Below are 7,026 nucleotides of genomic sequence, written 5' to 3'. Positions count from 1 at the left end.
AGATTTATTTATTTATTATGTATACAACATTCTGCCTCGATGTATGCCCACACGCCAGAAGAGGGTGCCAGATCTCAGTACAGATGGTTGTGAGCCACCATGTGGTTGCTGGAAATTGAACTCAGGACCTCTGGAAGAGCAGCTAGTGCTCTTAACCTCTGAGCCATCTCTCCAGCCCAACAAGTATGTTGTTATAGTCTGAAAGCATCATAGCCATTGTTGGGTCCATGGGGGGTCGCGCAGATGGGAGACAATCCACCAAAGTCTATTAAACCAGAAGCAAACTTTATCCCAGGAAAAAACGAAAAATTTAAAAAAATAAATCTCCATGAGGTACAAAAAGATTATCAGTTAGCCAAGACCACAGTCAGAGATGGACTTGTGGCAAAGGACCATTTCTGAACTCATCCTTTTTATAGCAAGAAGCAACAAGCATTAGGCAATATCAAAGGAAATTTTATAGTTTCAAGGTAAAACTCAGATACAAATTGCCCTTCTTTGCAATTTCCATTAAAAGAGCTTTTTTAGTTCAACTAGAGTTTGTGTTTATCCATTGTCTCTCTCTGACACTCTCTGATGGTGTTTACCAAAGCTCTGCATTCCCCTGAGACTGCCGGTTTTGCAATAGCAGGGAAGGGTATGGGAAAACGCACAAGCAAAAAGTCACGTCCATCCCGTCATTTAAAAGTTTACTCAGCTCCCATCAATTGCTGGTCAGGAGTGGCCAGGAGGTATCGAAAAGCTGACTCTCGTTTGCAGAAGGCCACTTCAGCCTTGCAGACAGAGCTATGGGTTGTAAAGCGGAGTAACCCACAGTTAATAGTTAATCCCTACGCTGCTGCAAAAGCAGCTGACAGCCTGCTCTCATTCTCCTCGGCTTACAACTTTATATTTCTTTATTTCTACATTCTTATTTTTGGAATCTACATGTCTATGCTCTTATTCTTGGACCCTTCAGCCATATTCCTTATGCTCACTCCTCTTGTTCACTCTGTAAACAACACCCTGGCCTATAAACATCTCACATGCTGATCTGCATCCCACATCGGGCTTCCTGGGAAACATACCTTATGGCACTTGGTGACAGGAGGGATGCCAGAAAGTGGCCACCGAAGGTAGGGCTGGGGTTGATGACGTGGTTTAGTGATAGGGCTTGGGTTTGATCAACACCCCAATAAATAAATATAGACAGACAAATGAATAAATAGAAATGAAGGTGGGTACCATCAACTGGCTGAATAAGAACCCATCTCAGGAGGTATCTGGAGCAGGGCTCAGCACATGGCGGCCGTGTGGTTAGCACTCTTGAGGATGTCCTCTCTTTGGAAAATGAATGCACTGGCTAGAGCAACGGAATCAGTATTTGAACAGCATGAGCCCCTCAGTAAGACAATGGAATAGGATGGCTGTCGCTGGGGGCATAAGATGTACCCGAGCAAGCCAAGCCAAGGCTGAAGGTGATTAATCTGTAATTAAGCCAGTAACATAGAAGTCTGAGAGATCCTTGGCAGATTCCAGCCAGGCTTTTCATCTCCTGTGGCTGGAGGGCAGATGAAGATCAGGCCCGGCAGGGAGGCATGAAAAGTAGCCTACCTCCAGAGGAAACTGAACTCCCGGAGTCTCAGGAAAGAAAAAGAATCTATCCTAAAAGAATGGCAGGATCTGGTCAATATGTTCAACCCTGCTGAGACAGCTTCCATGGGATTAGATTCGAAGAGTCTGGGATCGAGAGGATCTAACTTTGTCTCAAGGAACACTGACTGATGTGGAAGCAGTCTCCTGATGTGTAGAATTTAGTACTAGACTCGGACCCTTGGACACACTGCTAGGATGGCTCAGACCGAGCTTCTGTTGTAGACATTGAAAAAAGGAATCAAGCACTCACACAAAGGTACAGATACTGGCTAGGGATGCAGCTCAGTGGCACAGGACTCACCTGGCGTACAGGACATCCCGGGCTCAGTTCTCAGCAGCACACTGAACAGAGGTGGGGGCAACGGGAGATTGAAGCATCTAGTCACACTGCCCCCTACAGTCAGAAAAGAGAGAATGCATGCCGCTGCTCAATTGCCGTTCCTTTTCTCCGTTCACGCAGTTCAGGATCCCAGTCAGGGGATGGCGCCACCCATAGTGGGCAGGACTTGCCCCATCAATGAACAACAATCCCAACAATCTTCCACAGATGTACAGAGACCCATCTCGCGGGCGACTCTAGATTCTGCCCAGTTGACAATACTAACCATCACATTATGTTTCCAGTTGACAGAGCCCCAGAAAAAACCACTACCCGAGAGTTTAAGAATGTTTGTTCCACTGTAGAAACCCTTAAAGGATCTCATTGTAATAAAAGCTACTCCAGAGAACAAGATGCGGCAGTGAGTGCGTGCCCACGTGGCCCTTTGGTCCTATCTCATTCAGCACCGTATAAAAATGGCAATAGCCTAGCTTCTCCAGGAGCGCCTGAGACAGAAGTCATAGGGTTTGCTGCCTGAGTTCTGGGAACAAAGGTTGAAGCAGCAGTGGCCTTGATTACCTGCCCTACCAGGAACCCAGGTGAAAAATTTTTACTTTCCATCCCATTAACTCTGCAACCTGCATGTTCAAAAATCTTGGCTCCAAGAAATAAGATGTTCTGCCCGGTACCCAGCAAGAATCCCCCTTCAATTTCAAGTTTCATTTGTTGCGCAGTCACTTTAGGCTTTGTATGCCAAGAGATCAGCAGGCATGGAAAGAAGTTGCTGGCCTGAGAGAGTAATTGACCCTAATAACCTGGTGGAAACAGGCTACAGAGGGAGAAATAGATTCAGCCTCAGGCAATCTGCATGGCATCTCCTGCAGCAGTCAGAAATCAGAAAGGAGAGAGTGGCCAGGAGCTAAGCCCCCTATGGCATGACAATCTGGGTCATTTCACTTGGGATCTTTGCCACGCCTAACAGTCAGGGAAGCTGAAGCTGGGTAGGTGGGATATACCTGGGAGGCTCAGCAGGGGCCTCTTCAGCTTTGTGCACGTGCTTTTATTTTATTTTTTGAAATATATTTGTTATGTCATAAAGTATGACATAACAAAAATTTCATATTTTATCATATAATCATCTGATTACATTTTAGCATGACATCACACAGTGTTTTTAGTTGATATGGCATAGAATTTTCTAAGCGACTCCTCTGCCATAGGAGAGTGTCATTTATTTTTGTTGTCTTCGAAGGGACTGTCTTAGAAGGAATCAGTATTTATTGATCATCTTCTCCAGTGAATTAGCTCCTTACATAAACTCTAAGCAGCAAGAGGAGCAAACAAACTGGTATAGCCATCCTTAGGGACCGCTTTGGGGATCCTGTTATTGGTTATCAAGTTGTTTTGAAAACCAAACCCTAACAATTTATATCAATAGATCAAGGTGCCCTCAACACGGTCTTCTCTCAGCGCTGGAAATGATCACTGTAGAAAGTTCTGGTTAAGAGGGCGATGGTGGTGCACGCCTTTAATCCCAGCACTCAGGAGGCAGAGGCAGGCAGATCTCTGTGAGTTCGAGGCCAGCCTGGTCTACAAGAGCTAGTTCCAGGACAAGCTCCAAAGCCACAGAGAAACCCTGTCTCAAAAAAACAAAAAAACAAAAAAAAAAAAAGAAAGTTCTGGTTAAATAAATGTAGACTACTGCTTTATTTTGTTTCACTTTTCTTTCTGAAATTTTTGTTTGAATTTTTTTTTCCCACCTCCAACTTTCTCCACATCCCTCTCAACAGGTCCTTCTCTGAATTCCATGTCTTAAAATGTTTCTAAAACCACTAAATCCAGTTGATTCTCCGCATTTGTGCATAGACTATCCACAGGACAGGAAATTTAATTTCTACTGATGGCCACGAGAGAGAGAAATTGATTCACCCTCCCCCAGCAACTATCAACTGCCTCTAGTGCTTCAGTAAAGGACGTCCACACCTGCATGGCTTTAGGACTGACCTGGCTGGGGTAACAGAGAATGAAGAAATGGTCGATATACGGTACAGAAAAGGAATTGAGTGGGCTGTGTGCTGCGATGGAGCGGCACTCACAGCCAGAAACTCAGCACATCATTTACACAGAGTTCAAAGAGGAGGCAGGTGGAGGCGGGTTTATTATGTACAGCTGGTGGAGGGTGTGGGCTAGCTGGTCTCCATGCAGAGGGTTCCTATAGGGAAGCGGTGTCATGACGCCATCATCTAGGAGGAAACTGTAGCTGATACTTTCTGCATACACTGTCGACATCAGTACTTGGACCAGGGAAGGCCTTTCCATTCCTGTGGGCCTGAGAGCATCAGCATCCTTGACATTGCCTGTGCCAACAACACATTCACTCTTCACAAGGGATGGGGCCTGGAGACCATGTGCCGCATCTATGATGGAACCCTATCTAGCTTGATCTTCTGCAGGGAACCACAACCGTGTGTGGTTCACATGAGTGTCACACAGGAGTGTGACAGCTAGGCCACAATCTCACATGTTCGTCTCCATTCTCAGGCTTGCACACTTTCTGCCTCTGCCTCTGAGATAGTCCCCAAACCTTGGTCACGGTGAGAGACGACACTTGATAAGAGATGTCCTGTTTAGGGCTAAGCACTCAGTCTTTTATTCACAGCATTTTTACCAATTATGACTCTCTCTCCCTTGACTGCTGCCCCTGCGAAAACAACAAAATAAAAATTTAGAAAAGTTCCTCTAATCGAGGCTGAGAGCATCCCAGGTCTACGGGTATAAACAGAAATAGTTAGCAGCCAACTTGATGACCATTTTGCAAAGTAACAACAGCACATTCTATCCTAGAGCCTATGACTTCCCAGCTGTGGGCCTTTGTTCAAGATTACAGTACCAGACCTGAGATGCCTTCCTGAGGATCAGGCCTCAAGTCCAATCAGAATGTGGTTAACTACTCCATGACTACTACGCCATGATTGCACTGCTGGGTATATCTTGCCTGGCAGCTTTGTATTGCACCATGCAGAATACAGCATTGGGTAAGACCACTGACAACTCAACCAAATTGTGGTTAAATTTTTAAGAATTCTCTTTCAGTGTTTGAGAATTTCATACACGAATATGATGTGTTTTGATAAAAAGATAGCCTCTATTTCCTCTCCTCCAGTTTTCCCCATACCATGTTTCCCTCCAAATTTCATGTACTCTTGAAAAAAAGTTTTTTTTTTTTCAAGTTTTGAGTCTGTTTAGTGGTTCCTATGTGTGCTTGGATGTCAGATCATATACTAGTGGTTCCTGTGTGTACATGGATGTCGGAGCACCTACTGCAGGGGTTCCTGTGTGTACATGGATGTCGGAGCACCTACTGCAGTGGTTCCTGTGTGTGCATGGATATTGGGTCATCTACTGAGGAAGGGGGAGACTCTCAGGCTGGACCCCTGAGAAAAGATCACTCTCTCTCCATGGTTATCTGCAGCTGTCAGTTTGACACAGATTAGAGTCATCAGAGGGAGTAATTGAAGCATGACTAATAAAAATTCAGAGAGAGAAATTAGGGTTCAACATAAAAACCTGAAAAGCAAAGTAGCCAGGCACTGGCTCTTACCTTGACCTCAGTCTGAAAATGGCAATTCTGTCTCTAGGAAACCTCAGAATGAGGCTGTGTCTGAGAGCTGTCTCTTCCTGTTTTATAATCCTCTCTAATTCTTGGATTAAAGGCACCACTGGGATTAAAGGCATGCACCACCCAGTTTCTAAGGCAACTAGTGTGGCTACTGGGATTAAAGGTGTGTGTTTCCACTGCCTGGTCTGTGAGGCTGCCCAATGAGGGCTGTTTTACTTTCGGATCTTCAGGCAAGCTTTATTTACTAAAATACAAATGAAATGCCACTACAGGGAATTGCCTTAGTCAGTTTGGTCTGTGAACATGTCTGTGGGGCTCTTTTCTTTCTTGCTAACTGATATAGGAAAGCCCAGCCCACTCTGGACTCCCCATTCTTAGGCAGGGGGTCCTATGCTGTAAAGGAAAGGTAGCCAGATGGGCATGATGGTGCACGCCTTTAATCCCAGCACTTTGGAGAAAGAGGCAAGCGGATTGTCTGTGAGTTCAAGGCCAGCCTGGTCTACAGAGTGAGTTTGGACAGCCAGGGCTACACACACACACACACACACACACACACACACACAAACAAACAAACACCAATGAAGGAAGGAAGGAAGGAAGGAAGGAAGGAAGGAAGGAAGGAAGGAAGGAAGGAAGGAAGGAAGGAAAAAAGGAAGGAAGGAAGGAAAAAAGGAAGGAAGGAAGGAAGGAAGGAAGGAAGGAAGGAAGGAAGGAAGGAAGGAAGCTGAGCAGAGGGTACAGAGCAAGCCAATATGCAGTTTTCTGTCACCATTTCTGCTTCAGTTCCCGCTCGAACCCTTGCTCTGACTTCCCTATAATAATGCAATTTGCCCTGAAAGTATAAATCAGATAAACCCTTTTCTCCCAAAGTTGCTTTTGGCTGTGCTGTTTATCAAAGTTAAAGGAAGATAACTAGAACACTCTCCCTTTCCCAGAAGCCACCAACTGCCAATAGCTTTTCAGCTAGGGGTGGGACTCCAAGAGGCCCTTTGTCATCCATGGTAAACTGCTTGTTTAGAATGTGTGAAATCCTGTGTGTGAGCCCTGGTGTCTCATAACTGGCTGGCCATTGATGTGGGATTCCCATCTGTATGCTGTGAATACCATTGGTTAATAAAGCAACTACCTTGGCCTGTTGTTTGGGCAGAGTAGAGCTAGGTGGGGAAAACTAAACTGAATACTGGGAGAAAGAAGGCCGAATAAAAGAGACGCATCCAGGAACAGACATGCCAAACCTTGCCAGTAAAACACAGCCACATGGCGATACACAGATCAATAGAAATGGGTTAATTAAGATATAAGAGTTAGCCAATAAGAAGCTAGAGCTAAAGGGTCAAGCGGTGATTTAACTAATACAGTTTCTGTGTGGTTATTTCAGGGCTGAGCAGCCGGGAACAAACAAGCGGCCTCATACAACAGGTCATAGTGCTGTACACCTGTAATCCCAGCACTC

At 45.3% G+C, this 7,026-nt stretch overlaps 1 long non-coding RNA gene across 1 annotated transcript in view; it reads right to left on the bottom strand.

Annotated features, from left to right (window-relative positions):
• Window positions 1–3,683: 3,683 nt before the first annotated feature.
• Window positions 3,684–7,026, bottom strand: part of LOC126489695 (uncharacterized) — a 46,774-nt gene continuing 43,431 nt past the window's right edge. The window contains exon 4 of the long non-coding RNA XR_007588981.1: window positions 3,684–4,655. This is a non-coding gene — a long non-coding RNA (uncharacterized lncRNA). The remainder of the gene's footprint in view (window positions 4,656–7,026) is intronic.

Source organism: Alexandromys fortis, unplaced genomic scaffold, assembly GCF_014885135.2.
Source record: "Alexandromys fortis isolate MF-2015 unplaced genomic scaffold, M_Fortis_MF-2015_v1.1 scaffold_207, whole genome shotgun sequence".
NCBI classification, from domain to species: Eukaryota; Metazoa; Chordata; class Mammalia; order Rodentia; family Cricetidae; genus Alexandromys; species Alexandromys fortis.
Note: the sequence above shows the minus strand (reverse complement) of the source record. Positions and strands in the feature narration are given on the sequence as shown.